Raw genomic sequence first — 25,270 nt, forward strand, 5'->3', positions numbered from 1 at the left:
AATTGAAATTTAGATATGCTGAAAATAAGATATTGACATTTAAGCAAGTCCAATTCTTGTGGGAATAAAAACAAAAAAATTACTGGAAAATATATAAAAGAATGAGGACAGGCAGCCACAGAAATAATGACAGTGTTTTATCCTCTCATTAACTTAATCAACATCCCTATAGTAGTACTCTACTCATTCATTCATTCATTCATGTTTTTCTACTGATCCATGTGAAAACATGTTATTATGCTTACCTTTTACTTTGTATATGGTGATATTAATACCATAACTCTTTGCACTTTCAATCCATAGCACAATGGCAAATCCAGCTGGTGTCTGACAACATTCAATAGAGATTGATAATTTAGAAAGTTATTTCCAAGCCTGCTGTGCTTTGAAACACTAGAAAGTTCAGAGAAGTGACATGTTATTGGCCACAGAGAAGCCACTGCAATTTTAGGAATTTAGGGTGAGAATTATAATGTTCTTTATTCTTCCTTTCAAGGAGATACTCAGTAGTGGTCTCAGCTAAAGATAAAATGTAATATTCTTTCTTGTTTTTTCCCTTGATTATTTGTATAGAAGTATTTTTCTTAAGATATGTTTGTAGAAGTTAGTCATTCTTTGATTCAAGGAGAAGAAAATTGATTTCCATGTTGAAAAGGCATCAAATAACTTAAAATGACTATAGCTTATTAAATTACTATGATTTGCAACATAGTTTGATAGATACTTTTAATATGCTATGGCTGTAGGCTGAGTGCCCAGCTAGCCTAGGTCTGTCATCATATTCTACTCTACTTTATGATTCCTACATAAGTTAAATTATGTTTGTGACAGATTTATTCATAGCTGATGAATCATGCTTATCATTCAAAATAAAAAATAATCAACAAAGACTTACAATGAAGTTGACTAGATCAAAAATTCAACTCTAGATATTTTTGTCAGAGGTTTCATTGTATATTTTTTCTTCAAATATCTGATTCTATTTTGGTTTAAATATTTTGGTTTAAATTCCTCTTTCTTGTCCAGTGCATCCAGGCACAAAAAGATCAAATATGATTCACTTTATATGATATACTTAAAATAGGTAAATCCTTGGAGAGTGAAAATAGTTTTGTTGTTACCACAGAATGTGGGAGAAGTGGGAACTTAGACTAGAATACTTAAGGATAGCAGGTGTTTTTCTGCTGTGATGACAAAGTTTTGAAATTAGAGAAAGTTATTGTTTACTCACTACTTTGAATAAACTAAATGCAACTGGATTGTATCTTTCACTATGGTTAATCATCCAACATGTGAATTTCATTTATGAAAATATATGTAAGTAAGATGTGTATAGTGCTTCATTATATACTTTGAAATTACCAAATCAATTGGAAGTAATTAGTTTAAAAGTTATTTCTCCTTGCTACAGACTTTTCAAATACAAATATTCAAACTGTTTTTTTTAACTCAAGAATTTATTTTCACATAGATATACCAATTTTTTAATGATTTTTGACACTGCCTTCTTTATCCACTTATTTTTACCATACCATTTCTCAAGAAATACAATTCTACTTTATCCCCACAGAGAATATTTTTGTTTGTTTGTTTCACTTGCCTGTTCACTGTCATTTGGAAAAATCCTGTCACTCAATTTCTGGTATTCTAATAATTTCTTTGACTTCCTTGTCTTCTGAAAATTATGCTGTAAAAATACTCGTACTTTCCTGTCATTCATATCTTATCATCTCTCTCCCTAAATTCACTATGGACTCATCTTTGCTATATACATTATTTTAAAGTCAAATCTCTGCATTTTGTGCAAATATGATATATTTTGACAGAAGCTTTCATCCATGAGTTCAAAAAAGCTCAAATGCATGAAGTGTAGTTATACATAATACAAGAATTTATTTTAGGAAGATGTCTGAATTCATCAAGCAATGTATAAATAAGAGGTTATGGAATATCTGCTTTGCATTTAATTTGTCTATTTCAGGACATGTTTTAGGTTAACTAACCAAATGGTTATAAACCTGAAACTAAAATGTTAAAAATAATTGCAGAAAAAAATCATAAATGTCTTTTAGAACAGTTTGACTTCCAAACTTTTCTAGATATGTGTTAATTTTAAAAAGTTAAATATAGTAATACTAGAGACTAGAGAGAGGGGTTAAGGAATTAAATAAGGAATTAAATATAGCAGGTTTTCTATAGCACAGTAGGATAAATATTGGTTAAAACAATCTATGGTATATTTCAAAAAGACTAGAAGTGTATACAATTTTTAACACAGAAATATAATTAATGTTTGAAGAGATGGAAGTGCTCATTACCCTGATTAAATTACTCACACTGTATATATACATAGCCAATAAAGATGTACAAATACTGCATCTCAATGTGAAGATAATAAAATAAGGAATAGCTGTCTCTTCAATTGAAATACTGTACATATTGGAATATATTATTTACATGAAAGAAGTAAAGATTAGGTGAATAACTTGGAAATGGGTTATCCAACTAGTTACTAAAAGTAATCATCTAGGTAAGGAAATTAAAATGACATTGCTTGAGAAACTACAGTGTACTTATCTTTGCAATTATTTTACTACATGTCTTAGTCTATTCAAGTGTTAGAATAAAATGCCTTAAACTAGGTAATTAAAAAATAACAAAAATTTATTGCTCACTGTTTGGTTTTTGGACGCCCAAGATGCTGATGCCAGCTACTCCATGTTTAGTGAGGGCTGCTCTCTCTATTTTGAAGATGGCTCATTTGTTGCATAATTTCATGGCAGAAGGGACTGAAGTGATTCAACTCATTGCCCTAAGTCTCTGTCAGGGCACTGATGCCATCTAGGTCAGCACAGTCTTCACGAACTGAACACCTGATCAAAGCCTCATCCCTTAATTGTATGAAAGGGTTAAGTTCCAACATGTGCATTTTAGAAGGACACCAACATTCAGGTCATAGCATGTAGGGTGATTTGCCACTCTAGGCTCACTTTTGCCTTTGATGTGGAGCATAAAAGATAAAACATAATGTGACTATTTAAAAGTTTCACTTTTTTTCTCCTTCAAGGAGATGAAGGGTGTGATTAACTTTGAGAGACATAATTTATTCTTCTTAATATATATATATATATATATATATATATATATATATATATATATTAAACAGTTACTAAAAACTACTTGAAATATATGCTCCAAAATAGAGAAATTTTAGAGAAAAAAAAACATGACAAAACAAGCCATCTCTTCTTACTAATGTAAAGGATTGTGAGAGTATATTTTTTAGAAACTATCTTCACTTAATGACATTCATATGATGGTATATATTTTTGAATATAAGTTTCTCTGGGTTTTATTTTATTTGCTCATTTCCCATTCTTCTGCAATTATTTCAGAATTAGGGTAGAAAGTCTTTTCCCAAAGTACATGTGCATGCTTTAGAAAAATATCATATTAACTGGGCAAAGTGGTGCATGCCTATAATCCCAGCAATTCAGAAGGCTAAGGCAGGAAGATCACGAGTTCAAAGCCAGCCTCAGCAATTTAGGGAGGCCCTAAGCAACTTAGCAAGACCCTGTTTCTAAATAGAATTAAAAATGGATGGGGGTGTGGTTAAGGGGATAAATGGTCCTGGGTTAAATCTATGGTACAAAACAAACAAACAAATAAAAAAAACAAACAAAACCTTATATTGTTGAAGTAGAAAATAATTGACTACTATACACTCAATCTATATTATTTTATCCTTAACTGATGTTTAAGTGACACAGTTACAGAAGAGAAATACTGGTCTTATATACTTAATTTTTATTTTATTCATTCATTTGTTTATTTATTTATTTACTTTTGCAGAGCTGGAAATCAAACTTTAGGCCTTGTAAATATGAGGCACATGCTTAATCACTGACCTACACTCCCAGCTTCAGAAGTATTAGACTATTATATTTTCCTATATTTTTATGTGGGCTAAAGGGTAGGATTAAATTCTTATAACTTAAGGATGAAGTTTCAGGAATAAAAATTTACTTTGTTCCACTAGAGGACACTTCTGGAAAGTTACTGAAGGATCACTTACATTTTTATTTATTGTATAATTTCTTTCTGTTACTAGGCCAGGAATTCATCTTTTCTGCTTGGAATACCACCTAATAGTGCATAGATACACAGATCATTTTGTTGAGTTAATGACTGAATGTAAAAAAAAATTAAATGTAGTTTTTGCTTAAAATATTATGGACATTATTTTTACTTTGTCTTTTTAAAAACACATATTCCAAGTTACCAGAATAGCAAAACTAAATGATTTTTTTTACAGATCCTTTTTACCTATGATGCTAGTACACAGAGAACTAGAAAGTTTAGAAAGTGTTCAGATTAATAAATGGGAATACTGTAAGTTGATTTTTATATGAGCTTGTAAGTACAGTAGGTGTCAGAGTAATAATCATAAAGCAATTACATATATTTGAGAACTGGACAACATAAATATCTACAGTTTCCAAGTCTCTAAATCATATAATTTCATAAAAATAATTTTATTTGTTTTAACCAGTTTTATTTAAATTTACAAAAATGTCTTATTTAAAATATTACAACTGTAAGTTTGAATGTAAGGGTAAAAATATGAAAGATTTATTTTAAGTCCATGTTGAATTTGTAACTTAAAATGTTTGCATGTAGACAGAGACCTAGATAATGGTAAAAATGGAAATATTTGGTTCTTGTGGATATAAAAATATATGACAAAAACAACAAACAAATTAAAAATCTATAAAAGAAACACGGTCAGAATATTTATAACAGCTCTAAAACATATTATCTCTGAGGGCCCCTAACATCTAACCATGATTTCACTCCAGCCTGACATTATATTCATTACTTATTAACACTTAATTATTTCAGATTTTTAGGAAGTCTATGCATCTCATTATTTTTAAATGTCATACTTCAAAATTTGATTTGAAATGGTTTGTTTAATTGCAAAGAAATGGGCAAATCCCAAGGGCATGGGATCTGCTTTACTAAGTCTGAATTTTCCCCACCAAAATATTAGGAAGATTGGGCCAGGGATATCAGTATCCAGGGATAGAGAACAAATTTTGCACAAGAAGTGTGATAATAAGAAGTTCATGGTCACATTTAGAAAAACAGGCAGATTTTGAAAAGATTGACAGTTGACAGCAGCATGCTCAGGGGAAAACCTCTAGTCTTTAGGGAAGGTGAGTTAGCAGAACACAGCTAAACCTAACCTGGGAGAGCACATAGACATGGCCCAATAGCCAGGATATACTAACACTCACTTGGCTAAGATAACAGTCTCAGAATCTCTAGTCTACAAATAAAATCATTCTAAGGAACAAAGGAATTAGATTTTCCACCTGAGGTCAGTTTTTAAAGAGAAAAAGTAAAGACTGAAAATCAGGCAGCATTTGAATTTAAGAATCATTTGAAATGAAATCATTGTTGACAAAAATCATCTAGAAGGTAGCTTAAGAAGGGAAGATTACTATAATTATGAAATGTCAAGTATGGCTAATTGAAAGTAATTAACTGCATTCAAAATTATAGACAGTACAATAAATCACAAAATGAAAGGCATGAAGCTATCAATGACATTGCATTTTCTTTTTCCCAAACAATGGAAAATTTCTTGAAATTAACTTTTACAAAAATACTTATTTAGTCTTTTATGTAGTTTCTGATTTTATGCTGTGAGACAATAATTATTTTTAAAAATTTTAGTTGTAAGTGGACACAATACCTTTATTTTTTATTTATTCATATGTGGTGCTGAGGATAGAATGCAGCGCTTCACTCGCACTAGGTGGGTGCTCTACCACTGAGCCACAACCCCAGTCCACAGTAATTACTTATTATAGCACAGTCCTAGTGGTAGTGTTCTTGGCTGCAATAAAATGTATCATTTAGTATCATGTTCAATCTTCCTTTTAAAGAAAACCCATTTTTTGAAGCAAATTCTGGAGTGGGTGGCTGTCATTGGAGAATAGTCATCTTTCTCCTCTTACTCAAAGAAAAGCGAAAGTCACTATTTTTCCTCTTCCTCTCTTTGCCTATAGATGATATTATTTCGACACTTGGAGATTCAAGTAAAAAATGTTAATTTGTGATACTTTGCAATTTTTGAGTGCATAAATTCATAGAAGTTTTAACTCCAATAAAACATAATTGCTATATGCACTGATTATGGAGATTGATACATAAAATAGTAAACATCCTGACTAAAAACAAAACAAAACAAAAAAAAAAACCTTAAAATTTCTATTAACTGTTCCTCTTCTGGAGAGCTACACATATTTTAAGCACCACCCTATATATTTTTATGCCTCATTTATAACAGTGGCCTACACTGCAGCTCTCAAATAAAGACAAGCATCATAAAATTGTAAAGCAAAACTTCTGCACATTTTTATAAGAGACAAGGTCTTATATGGCTTATTGAAGCCGTTTGCATTCATTTGCATATTAATTAACTTCATAAGAAATAATGAACACACTAGACACAAACATAATTTTTGGTATCTACATCACAATACCTCCTAACAATGAGCCAGAAGTGACTATTTTTTAAATTTTGGTTACTGAAAAAAGTGACATATAGTTATCCAGAAGTCTCAGCTATCATATTTTATATGGCTAGTTTTATTATTAGTTTATGCATCTTTATTATTATAAGTTGACCCACAGGTTTTTCAACTTTGCAGCATTCAATCCCACTAATCTCTATTTCAAATAGGTGCTTCCATGCACTACACTGGATCCTGACATTTACAAGGTATTGCACGCCCTAGAGAATCTAGTGATTTTTCGTCAGAGAAAATAGAGAAAACAGAAATAACTGAGAGGAGCTAACAGGACTAATAAATAAGTAAAGATTTTTCTGTTATCATCTAATAGGAACTCTTATTTTTTCTGCCTTATATAATATTCAAAATAGAAACAAAACATTAATGACTAATTATGACTAACTATGACTAAGTAATGACTCCATGTCTATTAAATGCAAAGCTTTTTGTTCAAGATATTCTGTCATATTAGGTCTGTACTGTGATGTTGCCTTTAAAGAGCATGAGTTTAAATTTGAAGGTGTAGCAAAAAGACAAAGGACAAATTAAAGAAAAATACAATGCATTGAAAATATCATATTTAAAGTATGTTTATAGACAAGGATTTCTACAAAAGTTGAGAGATAGAAATAAATAAGTACAGCAAAAGTGAAGTCTCAAGTATATATAATATTTAATATTTGATAAAAAAGAATATATTGATCATATAAACTACTAAAAATTGAAGTTATTGTTGTTATATAGTTCCTAGAACTGAATGTTAAGGTAAGTAAACTTCAAAAGTGTAGATAACTAATAATATAATTAGAATGAAACATACATATTCTCATTCCAATATGCCTATTCTATTCTATACTAAGTAGAGGACAATTATTTATTTAACACGTTAAAATTTCTCAAAGATCAGTTATTAGAAAACATAATTTATATATTTGCAACTGCTCCTTGTATCATTTACTCATTTATTCATGCAACAAGCATATCTTAAGTATATCTTAGGTTTTATATTTTTATGCTAACTGAAAAACATAGCTTACTGATCCATTAACATAACTTTTCAAAATTAGTAAAAATATAATGTGAGAGGTAAGATGGTGATATATGTCAGGAACTTGTGGGATGTAATATGTGAAAAATCAATTTGGGACTATATTAAACAGATAAATCTTCAAGGTAAACTAAGTTAAAAGTTATGACTTATAGCTACCAATATTAGGTTTGCAGAGGAAAAGTAGATTTCAAAAAAGATGAATGAAGTGCCTTTGGTATGTAGCCTACATGGAATTTGATTTGACCATAATGCAGGACTTTTTTTTTTAATAACAAGGAACATATAGTTGGTGTGTGTTTCTGCTTATATGTATGTGTCTGTATATCTGTATGTTTAAATGGAGTCAACTGATTAAAGACCTTGAATTTCAATATAAACCAGTCTAAGAAGCTTGCAACATTCTGCTAAGGAATTTGCATTCAAATATTAGGAGAAGCCATGATGATTATACACAGAGCAAATGAATGTAGGTGAACCCCCTTGCTGCTAGCTGTGGAAAGGAGGTTGGAGGAATTGCTGGTGGCATCCTAAAAGGAAAGTCTAATGTTTCCCCTCATTCCCTTGGCTTAACATATTCATCTAGATGGTACCTTTACCATCTCAAAGTGCCCCTAAATATGAACCTTCTAGACAACTAAATATACAGAGAAAATAGAAATAACTACATTTAAGCTAAAAAGCCACATTATAGGGAAGAGGTTAAAAAAATGTTGATGTAATTTCTGTACCAAATATTATTTTACTACAAAATAAGACTCATTTTATCTAATATTGTCTTTGTAACATGTGCTTAGGAATTAAGTAGTCCTGTGCATGACTTATAGTGTACAAGGTAATAATTAAACAATTAGATATTTGATTTTATCATATAAAATTTGGGAAAACTCTTTAGTTAAAGTGAGCAGATGACCAATTTCACCTGCTTAGTACATTACTTGGTAAATAATTTTAGCCAAATTACACTTGCTGTTCTTACATTTATTAATGTATATCTAGCCACTATAATATAACATAAAATCAAGTAAGTTCACATTTGGATCTAGGAAAAAGATATAGAAAAACAACTAGAAATTTGTAAGTTAAAGGGAAATATATGGCTCCTCTTCATGAGGTTTTCTTAATCTATTATGTGCAAATGCCTTTTTTTGGATCAGGAAGATTATTTTAAACAAGGAAAATAAAAGCTAATAATATAATAAACAAGTAAAAACAAGAAGTTGCTATCATATTCTTGTATTTATATAAAAATGAAGTTTCCCTAACAATATTTTAAAACTGAAGTAATTTATTAAAAAATGAATTTTTAAAATTTCATTTTTAAAAATGTAGTTCTAAAATTTTGGTTTGGTTTTTACCCAGGAATGTAATGGGATTTTAAAAGAATAGAGTTAATTTAGAAAATAAATTCGTAAGTGATCTTTAATATATAATGCATTCCTTTTCTCCTATTTTCATTTTAAATGCTTCCTTGTTGTTTGTGGAGCATTCTTCTGAATATATTTGAGTAACATTTGTATCATTACTTCTTTAAAAGATGTTGGCATGAATACTAAACTATGTAAACTATACTATAGTATAGTATAGTTTAAGGTCTGGTATAATGATAACACCTGTTTCACTCTTCCTGCTAAGGCTTGCTTTAGATATTCTGAGTCTCTTAATTTTCCAGATGAATTTCATGATTGTTTTTTCTATTTTTATCCCAATGTCATTGGGATTTTGATTGGAATTGCATTAAATCTGTAGAGTTCTTTTGGTAGTATGGTCACTTTGACAATATTAATTCTGCCTATTCAAGATCAAGGGAGATCTTTCCATCTTCTAAAATGGGAAAGTTTTCCTAATTCCCTCTCAGAGGATTTGACACTGATATCTAGTAATGCTTTTGATTTATGAATGTTGATTTTATATCCTGCTACTTTGCTAAGTTCACTTACTAGTATTAGAAGTTTTATGGTGGAAATTTTTGGTTTTCTAGGTGTAGAATCATATCATCATCAAATAGTTCTTATTTTCCTATACAAACCCCTTTAATTTCTTTCATCTGTCTGGCCAGTGCTCTGGCCAATGTTTCAATAATATGTTGAATAGAAGTGGTGATAAAGGTCATTCCTGTCTTGTTCCAGTTTTTAACTGAATGCCTTTAATTTTTCTCCATGTATAATGATGCTGGCCTGAGGCTTAGTGTGGATAGTCTAATGATGTTGAGATATGTTCCTGTTATCCCTAGTTTTTCTAGTGTTTTGAACATGTAAAGGTGCTGTATCTTGTCAAATGCTCTTTCTGCATCTATTGAGAAGGTCATATGATTCTTTCCTTTGATTCTATTGATGTGATGGATTACATTTATTTTTTTTTTCATATGTTGAACCAATCTTGCAGCCCTGGGATGAATCCTACTTTGATCATGGTGCATAATTTTTGTAATATGTTTTTGTATTCAATTTGCCAGAATTTTATTGAGAATTTTTCCATCTAAGTTAATTAGAGATATTGATCTGAATTTTTCTTTCTTTGATGTGTCTTTGCCTGGTTTGGGGATCAGGGTGATATTGGCCTCATGAATGAGTTTGGAACTGCTGCTTCTTTTTCTATTTCCTGAAATAAATTGAAGAGTACTGGTATTAGTTCTTCTTTAAAAGTCTTGTAGAACTAGGCTGTGTATCCATCCGGTCTTGGGCTTTTCTTCGTTGGTAAGCTTCTGGTGGCATCTTCTATTTCATTACTTGATATTGGTATGTTTAAATGGTGTATATCTTCCTTAAAAATTTTATCAATGGCTTCAATGTCTTCTATTTTATTGGGGTATAAGTTTTCAAAATAATTTCTAATTATCCTCTGTATTTCTGTAGTGTCTGTTTTGATATTACCTTTTCTCATCACATTTGCTTGTAATTTGTGTTTTATCTCTCCTCTTCATTAGTGTAGTTAAAGGTCTGTCAATTTTAGTTATTTTTTCAGAGAACAAACTTTTAGTTTTGTCAATTTTTAAAATTGTTTCTTTTGTTTTTATTTCACTGATTTCAGCTCTACTTTTAATTATATCTTGCCTTCTACTGTTTTTGCTGCTGATTTGTTCTTTTTCTAGGGCTTTGAGATGTAGTGTGAGGTCATTTACTTATTGACTTTTTCTTTTTTTAAGGATTGAGTTCCATGCAATGAATTTTTCTCTTAGTACTGCTTTCATAGTGTCTCAGAGATTGTTGGTATGTTGTGTCTTTGTTCTCATTTACCTCTAAGTTTTTTTAGTCTCCTCCTTAATGTCTTTTGTAACCCATTGTTCATTCAGTAGCATATTGTTTAGTCTCTGGATGATGGAGAAATTTTTATTTTTTTAATTTTGTCATTGATTTCCAATTTCATTTCATTATGATCTGATAAAATGCAAGGTAGTATCTCTACTTTTTGTGTATTTGCTAAGAGTTGCTTTGTGCCATAGTATATGGTCTATTTTAGAGACGGATCCATAATGCTGATGAAAACAATGTGTATCTGCTTGACACAGGTTGAAATATTCTATATATGTCAATTAAGACTAAGTTATTGATCGTATTATTGAATTCTATAGTTTCTTTGTTCAACTTCTGTGTGCAAGATATATCCAATGGTGAAAGAGGTGTGTTAAACCCAAGATTATTGTGTTGTGGTCAATTTGACTCTTGAACTTGAGAAGAATTTATTTGATGAACATAGTTGCATCATTGTTTGGGGCATATATATTTATGATTGTTATATCTTGGTGTATGGTTCCCTTGAGCAGTATGTAATGTCCATCTTTATCCCTTTTGATTAACTTTGGCTTGAAATCTACTTTATTTAATATGAGAATAGAAACAGTCCATGTGAGTAGTATGGTTTTTCCCAACCTTTCACCTTCAGTCTGTGTATATCTTTTCCTATCAGATGAGTCTCCTCTATGCAACATATTGGTGGGTCTTTTTTTAATCCAGTCTGATAACCTATGTCTTTTGGTGAATTTAAGCCATTAACATTCAGGGTTATTATTGAGACATGGTTTGTATTTCCAGCCATATTTCTTTATTTTTGTTATTTGACTTGACTTGATTTTCTTCTTTGATTAATTTTCCTTTATGGTACTTCCTCCCTCTGCTGATTTTCATTGTTTTTTTTTTTTTGTTTTCTCTTCGTGGAATATTTTGCCAAGGATGTTTTGTACTGCCAATTTTCTAGCTATAAATTCTCTTAACTTTTGTTTATCGTGGTAGGTTTTTATTTCATCTTCAACTCTAAAGCTTAATTTTGTTGGATACAAGATTCTTGGTTGGCACCCATTTTCTTTCAGAGCTTAATATATGTTGTTCCAGGATCTTCTAGCTTTCAGGGTCTGTGTGGAAAAATCTTCTGTTATCCTAATTGGTTTTCCCTGTATGTAATTTGATTCCTTTCTCTCGTGGCTTTTAAAATTCTCTCCTTTTTCTGTATGTTGGGCATTTTTATTATAATGTGCCTTGGTGTGTATGTGTTGTGATTTTGTAATTTGTCTTTCTGTAGGATTCTTGAATTTGGATTTCAAATCTATTCGTCATGTTTAGAAACTTTTTTATATTATTTCATTGAATAGATTTTTCATTTCTTTGGTTTGGACCTCTATGCCTTCCTTTATCCCAATAACTCTTAAATTTGGACTTTTTATAATATCCCATATTTCTTAATATTCTGCTCATGGTTTCTTACCATTATTACAGTGTGGTCTCTGTTCTTTTCAAAATTATATATTTTATCTTCATTGTCTGACGTCCTATCTTCCTAGTGGTCTACTCTGTTGGTGATGCTTTTATTTGAGCTTTTAATTTGGTTTATTGTTTCTTTCATTTCAAGGATTTCTGTTTGTTTTTTTTTTTTCTTTTAGAACTTCTATCTCCCTGTTGAGGTGATCTTTTGCTTCTTGGATTTGTTAATGTGGCTCCTTGTTGAAGTGATCTTTCACTGCTTGTATTTGTTCTCTTATATCTTCCTTGAGTTCACAGAACATTTTAATCATGTATATCCTGATCTCTTTCTTTTTAATATTTTTTTTCATATGTGGCTGCTAATAATTCTAAGGATGTAATGTCTTGATTTGTTTGTGGTACTTTCTTCCTTTGTCTTTTCATGTTGCTCATGTGTCTTCCTGTCCAGCTCTGTGGGTCTGAGGTGTTATTGTTTTTACCTTATAGTTTTGTAGTCTTCTTGTAGAGTTCCAAGATCCCTCTTTTGTGGGGAAGGGCAATGTTAATAGATCCCAATACCAACAACATATCATCTATGAACAATTTGTTGTTATTAAGACATTTATAGTTTAGTCTCAAAATACAGAAATGTGGGATTCAATTATTATCTAAAACATAATCAGTAGTTTTGCAAAAAGGTTTACAGTTTTGAAGGTGGACAACGAACTAGGGGTGGGGTGTAGGATGATAGGATGAGGGGGAAAGATGTAAGGGTATAGAGTTAATATATCTTAGGAAATGTGAAAGAGAAATCTAATGAAGAGGGTTAGTAGCAAGAGAATAGAAAGTAAGTAATTTAGGGCAGACAAGTAAGTGGAAAAACAGTAGAGTACATAAAACAAACACACATATGTATTTAGAAAAATAGTAAAATTTGGAGGGGGAAAAGAAAAATAAAAGAAAAAGATAGAAAAAAGGGGGCATATACAACATCTCTATATTATTCAGATGACTCAGTCCTCAAAATCCTATTTCATGCAAAGTTCTTGATTTCTCATATGTTGGGGATGTGAGGGCCGGAGGATAGAGGGATAGAAGAGAAATAGAGAGAGAGAAAAAATACTCAAAGAAGAAACCAGGGTTGTTGCTAGTTTTAGAGATCCATTTCTTTTTTGTTTCTCTTCTCATCCAATAGGTGGGGCTGTCTGTTTTAAGCTGGTGTCTCTGCCTTCAAGATGGTGTAGGTAACCAGGGTGGGAGGACTGATCCTGGTGTGGGCATCTGGAAGCAGGGAGTGCCACCCTGTAGTCCCTGCAGGGAGACTTCACTTCATGGGTCTCTTTCGGGGACTTCTCCTCTGACTTGAGCACCTAGTATTATCTCCCTCTCTTGCCTAGAGATTTCCCAGCTCCTCTTCTCTCTGTTAGGCTCCAAACTTTAGTCCCATCCCCTCTCACTTAGCAGGTCCCACCTGCGGGACCTCTCACACCAGGGCTCACACCAGGTGGATGGCACTCTGGTTGCACTGCACACCTGCCCAACTGGGAGGTGTTCTTGTGTTGAGTGGTCACTGTGCCGAGTTATCACTGCTGGCGTGGAGGGGGAGTTGGATACCTGATACCTGGCCAGATGGAGATCTGAACTGAGAGCTGCCCCCACCAGATATAATAAGAAAGGTTATCCAAGATGGAGTTGGTCTGCTTTCAGCACTGAGGTGTCTGGTGAGGTGGGGGAGCTGGGCAGTAGTGTTGAGCTGTGAGTAGCTAGTGGCCGAGTGACCTCTATGGGATCAGAGAGCAGTCTGGAGTTCTGCAGAGATGCTGATAGATGATTCTGCTAAACCACTTGAGAGCCGTGCGTGGGCTAGAACCGCGGGCCTTGTGTTTTGGGAGCCAGGGGTCTGGAATCCTGCTCAAACGCTGAGGCTCTGAGCCCTGCATGGGAATCACAGCACTGGTGATTTCTGTGGAAATCAGCTGTATAGGGGTCCTCTTACATCCACTGAGATGAAGTATTCCGACTAGATGAAATCTGGGTCATGGAGCAACACAGGATGTTGCCTCCATCTCGCCTGCAATCATGGAATCCAGATTTTTATCTTTTATTAATTTTATTTATTATTTCCTCTGCCATCTATCTGACTCTTTGCAAAAACTTGCCTATAGTATTAGGTAATTTAATGTAAGTTTACATTTAGTCCTTTTTTACCCTCTTTAAAATCATAGTTTATGAAGTCCAAAATACATGGACCATCTCAACATGGGCCTCATTTGGTTTCTTTTTCTGTCGATAATGTGTTCATTTTCATGGATCTTTCTATGTAGAATAACTGTATAATATGCTGAATATTTTGAATATTAAATAAGCAGGAGAGTAGCTTTTATTTGGACTAAAAATGACAAATTATTTTATTAGGAGATCACTCTTGCCTGAGTTTACCATGTTGTAGACCCAAGCTGTATGACTTAAGATTCAGTCTGAGACACTGCTACCAAAGTTTGAGATTTTCCTTTCTTTTTTTCTTTGTTTCTTTACTCTTTTTTTTTTTCAGTCTAGGATGCTTTCACCTTTTCTGTTACTGAAGTTTCTCTGTCACATCTCAAACTGAATCTGTTCCCAGGATAAAAACTGCCAAAATAAAATCCATCTTACACAATTCCTTTCTACTGAAAGTATACTCCTTGCCAGAGAATGTCTCTCATTCTTCTCTTTATGGTGACTTTAAGTTGTTACTAATGTATTCTGTCCAAGTTTGTGTTTATATATCTCCAGACTATAGGCATTCACCCCTACAGTTATACTGTTTCAGTGTTTAAATTCTTAATTCCATACAGTTTTGTCTTTCACAGAATATGACAGGGATGGCTCCATTTATTTCTATTAATCAATTAGTCATGGGAACTTTCAAGATGTAGGCAGTAGGATATTCTATTTTGTGATACTGATGATAATTTTTGTCAATGTTGTCATTTTATGTAATTGTTCTTTTTGAATTCCTTTTGGAATTTAAAAAAATTCCTCCTTCAAATTATTTATGCTAATTTAGATGTCATGGTTTGAACCTTAAATGTACTCCAAATATCATTGTGCCAAAGACTTCGTCATCAGCTTTTGGCACCTTTAGGAGGTGAGACTAGGTCGGAAAAAACTGGGTCATTGGGGGCATGCCCTTAAAGGGAAAATTGAGACACTTCTTCTCTCTGTTTTCTGGATGCCATGTCGTGATAAATGGTGGTTTATTTATTTATTTATTTATTTATTTATTTTTCTGTAGCTATCAGTGGTGATGAATTTACAAGAACATTTTGCTTCATCACTCACTCCCCTTCATGATGTTCTGCCTCCCAGCAGGTGTGCACATATACACACACACATACACATGCACAAAACAACAAACACAACAAAACCACACCCAACTGATTGTGAAAGGAAACCTCTGAAACCATAAGCCAAAATGAATCTTTAAGTTCTTTACCTTAGGTATTTGTTACAGAGACAGAAATCTGACAAATACAGATAGTATTATTGATCTGAAATGTTGCTACCAGGTATTAACATCATTTCCTTCTGAAATATTGAAAATTATCTTATATAATCACATATTTAAATTTAGCCATTCCCTTATTTGCAGTTTACTTGAACTTGCTTTCTTTCTTATATTACTCTTCAAAGTTTACAAGAAGTAGCCATCCAATTCTAAATTTATAACTCTTTTATCTATAAGATTTTCAGTCATAAAGCTTCTGTAGTTGAATGGGCTGAGTTCCAAGGTAAAAGAGGTGATAATTTAATAATTCCATTCATAATGTTGGATGTTGTGTTATATTTTGAAGTATTTTATAGCAAATTTGTTTTAATTTTAAGTAATTTCCTTGAGCACTTTTAAGGAAAAAAAAATGTCTGATGATTCCCTTTTCAGAGCATTTTATTATTATTTTATAAGTCATATAATGTCTCAAGTTTATTTAAATATTTGAAATTAATTTAAAAATAATTTAAGTTTGCTAAAGGAACTCAGAATACCTCTTTTTAAACAGGGATTTTTATTTGTTTATTTTTGTATCTTTTAAAGTTATCTACCTACCTACATGCTTATCTATCTTTTCTTTTGGTTATTTAATCCTTAAATTTAATATACTAGATTTATCTTAAATATTATATCATCTATATGTGCCCTTTTATATTTTTAAAATTCAGCATTAAGAAACAGCTTCATTTGCATGCTCTTACTACCTACCACATATTTCTGTGTTTGTGCCATTACAGAGAGCCTCAAACATCAGAATGCATGTCATAATTGTCATAATTCCCAAGTAGATGTCCTGGAAACAATAGTTTATGCACTATTTTCAAGTAAATATATATATATATATATATATATATTAGTAAATATTTATTATACTATACATATATCCATATATTATATTTAATATATATTCATATATTATTATAATTAAAAATAACTGCTGTTATGTCTGTAGTAGAAAATGGTGAAGAGATTACAAGAATCATTTTTGAAATACCTCAGTTTTCCAGGAACTTCATTCTTTTTGTTATACCACTATTGCCCTCTATCAATTATTATTAGGAGAGAAAAACTATGTGTTAAAACGCCATCTTGAAAATAGCTATTTATATGCATGCCACTTATATTTTATAAAATGTATAAGTGTAAGAAAAAAATATTGAAGAAAAAATCATTAATACAAGCAAAAATTAGTGCACCAAAAATAAAAACAAGAAATTAAAGTTTATTTTTGTAAATCTTTTAGATATACAATTTAATTTAGTTGATAATGGCTTTTGACTTCACCAAACACCACCCTTACAACATCAATTTCTACTACACTCATTTATAACTTTGAAACAGGCTTTTACCTTAACAATACAAGGAAGATGATATTATATCATGAAATAGTTTACCTTGAACAACTGAAGAGAGATTGAAAGTTTTGCAAAACAAAATCACAGAGTCCAATATTATCAATTATAAATTTAATGTAATTTAACTGGACTGATAGCTAGAAAATAAAGGTAATATATCAATACATAATATATACAGATATATACATACATATATAATGTTACTTAAAGACAATTAAGTGTATTTGAAAACTCAATACAAAAATTTGATTTAACAGATTTATGTTCATTCTATATTCTATCAAAATTTACATAATTTTATTGAGATTATTTTGTGTTTCTTCAAAGGATATAAGTGAACAAATGAATTAGGGACTGTGGTACAAAAATTATATAAGCAATAAATAAAATTAAACTGTATTTTAATATATAATGCAGAATAATTTGATATTATCTACTAAGCTTTACTTTTATTACTATAAATATCAAAATAAAAATAACCCTCTTCAAACCACACTGTTATAAATATTATGAAAGATCAAATTTGTGTCTATCAATTTTATCTAACATTTTAGATAAAATGCATAAATATAGCCACATGTGTACACAAATATATTATAAATAAGATCACACACTAGATGAATAAAAAAAAGTCCTTTAATATATTACTATGAAAAACTAGAAGTACAGAATAAAATGTTCCACCTTGTTTTGAAACTCTTTATCCGGTAGTTTGCTTTTTACTGTTGTTGACATTTTTAATATTTCATAGTTAACAACTGGAGCATGTTTTCATGCTCTTCTCTACATAAATTCCTAAAATAATGTCAGTGAACTTATGGATTTTAATATATGCTGTCAAGTTGTACTCATGTTTTGAAAACTGCGTACTACATTTTTAAACATAATTATCTGTTTTTTCATGCCCTAGATATCATGGATTTCATTATTTTTGAACTGACAAAAATTTTTGAAACAGAAATAATAAATCTCTAGCAACTTAAGGGACGAGCTTATAGTTTTTCATAAGTGTAGATGGCATTTGGTGGAAGAGTTAATAAGATTGAATATTTATTATATATTTGTGAAATATTTGTATTTTCTCTTACAAATTTTATTCAAGAATCTTTACCAGGTTTTACTGTGGCTCATTTATGTTCTGATTTCTTTGTAAGTTATTAGTGTTATTAAGAATATTAATAATTTGTCACAACATGGATGATTTGTTACTTAATTTTTATACATTTTTAAAATTTTAGGATAACATAATATATAGATATTGTTGCAATGATTTTAAATTTTAAGAATTCCGTATGCTAAATAGAAATTTTAAAGACTACTTTATTCATATATTCTATTTTATTGATAATATTTAAAACTAATGTATAAATGATGACTTGAACCCTAAGTGAACAGCTCAAGAAGATTTGAGACATTTTTACATTTATATAATTGCCATCACAGTCAAGGTACAGTAAAATTTCTTCTCCCAACAAAGTTCCCTCATGTGTTTCTTCCAGTTAACTGTAATCTCAACTCCAGGACCCAGACATCCATTCATCTAATTTGTTTTACCAAAAGTTAATTACTGTTGCCATTTTGAGAATTTTATGTAAATGGAGGAAGACAGTCTCTATGCTTGGATGAATATATTCTTTCACTCAGCATAGTGTTTTTGAGGTTTAATTATAGTATTTGCTTTAAATTGCTAAGTAGTATTTCATATGAGAGTTATAGCAATTTTTTTTATCCATTACCATTCTAATGGACATTATGTTGTTTCTTATTTCAGATTATTATAATTTTGTTTCTTTTAGTTGAAAGAGTAAAATAAATTTTAGACAAATAGACCAAATAATTCCCAAACATAAAGGAAGTAAACAATTAACAAAATTTAAATTTTAAAAAGGTGAAGGGAGGGGAGGGAATGGAATGTGGGGATAAAAAGGATAGTAGAACTAAACAGATATTATTTCTCAATGTATATAAGTGATTGCATGACCAATACGATTCTACAACAGGTAAACTCATAAAAATGAGAAATTATATACCATCTATGTATATCAATGTGCATGAATGCATTCTACTATCATGTGTAATTAAAACAAATTTAAAAATTTAAAAAGGCATAGACATCTAAAAATTTATTTACCATAGTTTTATTTTATTTTACCTCTTAAATATAGTATAGTATTATTGATTATTTTTAGAAATATAGAATATTATTATTAAAATGTTGATACCAGCAGAACACTATCCTTACTTTGTTTCATTGTGAGATTTTGAAATAGATGAACAAGATGTGAAACCAAGGCAAAGTATATTGATAAATATATTTTTGTGGGTGTAACAAGTGCTCAAAGAACTTGGAGATGGTACTATATTATTGATAAAAGTATATAGATGTAATTAATATATTTAGTGCATATATTATAGTTAAATATCTTTTTTAAGGCTCTATAATTCACTCATGTCACTAATATTTATTGGGTATGCTATAAAATAATTTCAAAATGGTTTTATATTACAGACATCTTACTGTTTTATCAAGGGTCCCATATTTTAATAGCATAGATAGATTTTGTTTTCACAGAACTTAGTAATTCTGATTGTTCTTCAAAAGTAAAATGATAATATGTACTCTAAAACGCTGGTAATACTTTTGTTAATATTGGTCCAAGATATCTATCTGTGTGTGTGTGTGTATCTCACATATATACATATACATACATAAATATATACATAAACATATATATATATATATATATATATACAAATATACATGTACATTTATATGTAAAAGTATATATATATATATATAAACATGTGTATTTATATATTATATATATTATGGGTTTTCCTTTATTTTAGTTATATAGTAGACAATTTATTCAGCTACATTTATATGATATTTAACTTTATGTAACTTTATATTGTTGTAGGAAAGATGAGGCTGGACACCCAAAACTTTTCTGGAAGCATATTTATTTAGCTAAAATGGTCAGAGAGTGCTAATGCCTAAAAAATATCTTTGTATCATGAGACTGGAAATTCTTTCAGATTTATACTCAGTGGAGTGGTTACATTTTGTGGGTTCACAACAATTACTCTTGATACCACAATTTAGGCTAGACAGAATTTCACAAGTTTTGTCTGCAAACCTGGTATTTACAAGAAAGAAGAAGCTACAAACTATAATGCCTTCTGCAGAAATTTTGCTGATATCCTGTTGACACCCTTTGTAAAAATCTGACAAGAAGATTTTTATTTATTTTTATTATGGCAAAGGTGTTTTGGGTTGGGTTATCTGGTCTGCTTTAATATGAATATAACCTATGAAATGTACAACAGCTACTTATTAAATCTTTTATGCCTGTATTAGTCAACTTCTTTATTGTTGTGACAAATACCTGTGAAAAACAACTTAGAAAATGAATAATTTAGTTTGTCTCATGGTTTAACAGGTTTCAGTTCATGGTTGACTGACTTCAGTGCTTTGAGCCAGAGGTCAGGCAGAAAATCATGGTGAAAGGTCATGGTGGAAGACAATTTCTCAGTTCATGACAGCCAGGAAGCAGGAAGTGTGGCAAGGGGCCAGGGACAAGATATAGACCCCAAGAATGGTCCCCTGAGAGCTAATTCATCCAACCATGCTCCACTTCTCTACAGTTTCTATCATTCCTCAGAAGTTTAATGAATTAATCCACTGATGAGATGAGGTCAGATCTCTCATGATTCAATAGCATCTCAAAAGCCTTACTTTTGAACATTGATGCATAGGGGACCAAGCTTTTAACACATGAGTCTTTGGGAGAAACTTTCTATCCAAACACTGTCATTTTAATTTGAAAACTAAACATTGAGAATTCATTTTACTTTGAAAAAGTGTATGCATATGTATAAGTTTAATTATATGAGATATTTTCCAAAATAAAATAATGTAAAAACACAAGCATACACTAGCCAATTTTGCTTCCATTTTGGTAACTAGGAAATCCTTCATGTTTCCCTCAGCTTGACTAATCTTTAAAGAGACTTCTTCAGACCTCAGGACCCTGACCTGGGTGTTACCACAGGGGGCTTAACCATGGCTGTCCTTTCCTCACTGTTTTAGAGGATTCATTTAGAAAACTTGTAACCACAAATTCTTTCTCTACTCATCTAAAAATGCATCTTTTTAAAAGCCTCTTCCCTGTTTCACCTCAAAACTGACATTTTCATCTCTTTGAAATATAGTCAAAGAAGAAAACAGCCACAGCTGTCAATCTCTGGGGTGGCAGGTAAGAAAAATCTTCAAGTTCCTGGGTGCATTACGCCAAGTTGTAAAACTACATCCTATTATAAAGATACAATAAAGTTTTTTTTTTCTTTTAAGTCAGGCTTATTGTCAAACCCAGATGATTAAATGCTGAGACCCCCAGCTCTTAAAGCTCTTCTGCCCTTTGTTTCTGTACTGTTAAGACTATAGTCTGACTCTTCATTTATTTCAGTAGCTTTAAATAAAGTCTTCCTGACCTGTTTCCTTTTTCTGTGAATTTTTTGATTTGTCACTAGTAATTTGATATTTATATGTTCTCTAAATCTTCAAGATTAGCCCTTGTCTTGCTAACCATTGTTTCTTCATCTTAGCTTCCTACAGGCAGTAAACTCAGGGAGAATGGAAACTGCTCTCCCAAAACCATAGCCAAGATGCCAGGAGGATATCAACAGGAACCAAAACAACAGATTTGTAATCCCACACAGCCTGATACATGTGCATATCACAGGATTCCTTCACCTGTCTTCTTGGTATTTAATCCTAACACTTCTGTGCATTCAGGGAAGGCAAATTAGTTCCCAATTTTGGTCAAACTGTGGATAAAATTATTTTTCTTTTTGTATGATTCTTTTTCTCTTGTTCCCCATAAATAGCAATGATAGTTTATAAACCTTAAATTCTGGTCAGGCTCAGTGACCACTGGAATCCAGTCTCTTAGATTCTTTTGAGAAAAAGCAGAAGAGTGATTGCATAATAATTGCATCAATTTACATTTAAAGATAGAATATTAGAAATGATAGTTAGAATATTTTACATTTCCTTTTAATTTGAATTTTCAATTTATTTCTAGCATCTCTTATAATTCCATTCATTTTCTTCTTCTCAGTGTGGAAGCCACATATTTCCCCCCACCCTGGGAGAATTGGAAGACATATGTAGAAGAGAGGAACTATGTCATACCCACCCTCACCACCTTTTCTTTGACACATTTAATCATCTTATTTTTGGCAACTCAAGACATCATGAGAGGGCTGAATTGACAAAAAAAAGAATTAAACAAATAAAATTATTTAAAAATGTTTGATTCATTTTTCTTTATTCATTAATGCAATTTGTAAAAATTATAAGGTATTATTTAATGAGATTTATTATAAGTGGTACTTATATAGAAAAAAATTAACTATACACATAATGTCAGTTTCTCTAGTAGAAAATTCAAATATCTTCAGGAGATATATTGAGGGATGAGTAAGTGAAATATAATATATCTTTAGGAAAAGTATAATAGTTCTTGGAAAAAGATAAATTATAATGAAGGAAACTCACAAGTAATGTAATTATGACCATGAAAATGTTTGTTTTGTTAAAAAAATAAGAAAATTTTAAACAAATAACAGCAAAAATTAAACTGTGATGTTATTTTCTAAAATCCAATGAGTACTTATTATTAAATTATTAAAAATTCCTTAATGAAAAATATGCTTTCATACCTAGGAAGGGAGAAGCATAGGTACTAAGGAAGTTGTTAAACAGCAATAACAACAACAAAAATCTAATACTTTTGTTAATAAAAAAATACTGGAAGGTGATTTAAAATGAACAAATTAAAATAAAGTACCTGACTATCCATGCTTTCTGGGTTTTTTTTCCTTGTTTGTTTGTTTTTTTCTGTGAAAAATCCTTTTTAAAAACTCCAATCCTTTTAAAATCACTCTTACTTGACAGTATAAAAAGTTTCTGGTTTCTGGTCTAACCTGTAAAGAGACCCGAAAACATTATTCTCATTGATTACATCAAGAAAGCAATCAGCAAACTTTAAGTCAATGATTTTTCATAGACCCATCAGATAATTGATGCCACAGACCAAAATATGTAGAGGAAATAACTCAATACCTGAAATATGAAGAGAGACACTCAAGGCTCCCGCCAGATTCTCTGGGTAAAGAGCTAAGAATAACTCTCCTGTGTTATTCTGGAAAAAAGAGGGAGAAAGCCATAGTTTTGAAGCATGCCCAGAACACTCCTCATACAGAGGTCTGCTCTCTAAGTGGAAAGACTTCATCACAGTAGTGTCTACTTGGAGAAAGGGCAGTTAGACAAGTTCAGTCCCCTCTAGTCTTTTTAGACTACCTAAGAGGAAAAGTTAATGTGCAAGATCAAATGAAACACTCTCAAATCAGAGAATTTTCCACTTTAAGTTACAGAGATGCTCTATTACTTATATATATCACTTTATCTCAAAAGCCTAGCATATTTTAGTTAATTAAAGGCTTATCATTGCTTATTAATTGATGTGTGACCACAGAGACATTTTCAGAAATAAAAATAAAATAGCCGATGACTTTAAATTTTATTGCAATGGACTCCAATTTTCTACATATCACAATTAAAATATAATGCACATATTTTGTGGTTTCAGATCATCCCACTGGAAGTCACTTCTTTGAAATTTGGTTCAATTTATTTGATGACTTTCAAGTAATTTGAATTTTTTTAATACAACTTTTGAGCATATGTCTAAAAGAAGAGAACTTATATTACTTACAGGGATGAATAGAAATGATAATTTATAAGTATTATTATATTTTGGTCAGGCTCAGTGACTCACATTTGTAATCCTAGTGACTTAGGAGGCTAAGGTAGGAAGATTGCAAGTTCTGGGTCAGGCTTATCGACTTAGTGAGAACCTGTCTCAACATTAAATAAAAAGGAGTTGGGAAAGCAGGTCAGTAGCGAGGGCCACTAGATTCAATGCCTAGTACCCTAAAAACAAACAAACAAACAAAGAAGAAATTTTGCTTAAGCAAGCAAAAATAAAAATAAACTTTAACCCTATTCACTGAAAATGTAAAAATACATGTGAATATGGATATTCTTGATTTTAAACAATAGCAACAAAAGTTCATTACAAAGAAGAATTTGTTTACAATTCTGGATAATGTCAGGTTAATTTACTATTTAAATTTATTTTATTTTCATTTTAAAGGGGCAAATATTAATTCCTATATTTGTGCTATATAAAGTGATGTTATGATTTAGGAATATTGAATAATTAAATTAATCCAATATATTAATATATCTACCACTTCAAATATTTAACTGTTTTTGCTGAGAACACTTGAAATGTATGCTAAGTAATTTTGAAATGTGTTATATACTATTATTACCTATATTTACTGCACTGCAATAGAAGTTTTATTATGCCATTATAGTTACTACATTGAAAAAGATTAAAAACAACAATTTAAGTTCAATGAATAGCTAACGTTAAACTCTTTGATCATCCTCTGCTCAGCAACATTCTATTCCAACCTTCAATGTCGTCTATTGTTTTAGGGTCCAAATGTCAGAATAGATGATATTTTCTTTCTACTAGGGTCATTTCACTTCACATAATGTTCTTCAATCCGTCCAGATTTTGCAAATGATAGAAGTTCTTTCTTTTTATAAGATTGACTAGTATTCACAAATGAGGAAGACATAAAAATATTCCCAGCAGGTACTGTGCAACATGCCTGTAATCCCAGTGTTTCCAGAAGCTGAGACAGGAAGATCTCAGGTTCAAAGCCAGCCTCAACAAAAGTGAGGCACTAAGCAACACAGTGAGACACTGTCTCTAAATAAAATACAAAATAGGGGTGGGGATGTGGTTCAGTGGCTGTGTACTCCTGAGTTCAATCAGCAGTACCCCAAAAAACAACAACAACAAAATTTCCCAGGAAAACAAAAGCAAAAGGAGCCCAAAACCACTAGTCCTGCAAGGATTGCTAAAGTGAGCTCTTCAAGGCATTATTAAATAAATCAATTAGTGTTAAGAGATGTTAAGGATAGCACTTCATAAGAG

General features: G+C 31.1%; 1 long non-coding RNA gene across 2 annotated transcripts in view; it reads right to left on the bottom strand.

Annotated features, from left to right (window-relative positions):
- The window catches only part of LOC144255825 (uncharacterized), a 135,752-nt gene that overhangs the window by 56,629 nt on the left and 53,853 nt on the right, over positions 1 to 25,270 (bottom strand). The window contains exons 2-3 of one of the 2 annotated variants that reach the window (XR_013343954.1): positions 23,320 to 23,398; positions 23,045 to 23,180 (exon numbers count right to left, since the gene is read on the bottom strand). The exons of the other annotated variant lie outside the window; for it this stretch is intronic. This is a non-coding gene — a long non-coding RNA (uncharacterized LOC144255825). The remainder of the gene's footprint in view (positions 1 to 23,044; positions 23,181 to 23,319; positions 23,399 to 25,270) is intronic. 2 annotated transcript variants of the gene reach the window in all.

The sequence above is a fragment of the Urocitellus parryii genome, chromosome 7, assembly GCF_045843805.1.
Source record: "Urocitellus parryii isolate mUroPar1 chromosome 7, mUroPar1.hap1, whole genome shotgun sequence".
NCBI lineage: Eukaryota > Metazoa > Chordata > Mammalia > Rodentia > Sciuridae > Urocitellus > Urocitellus parryii.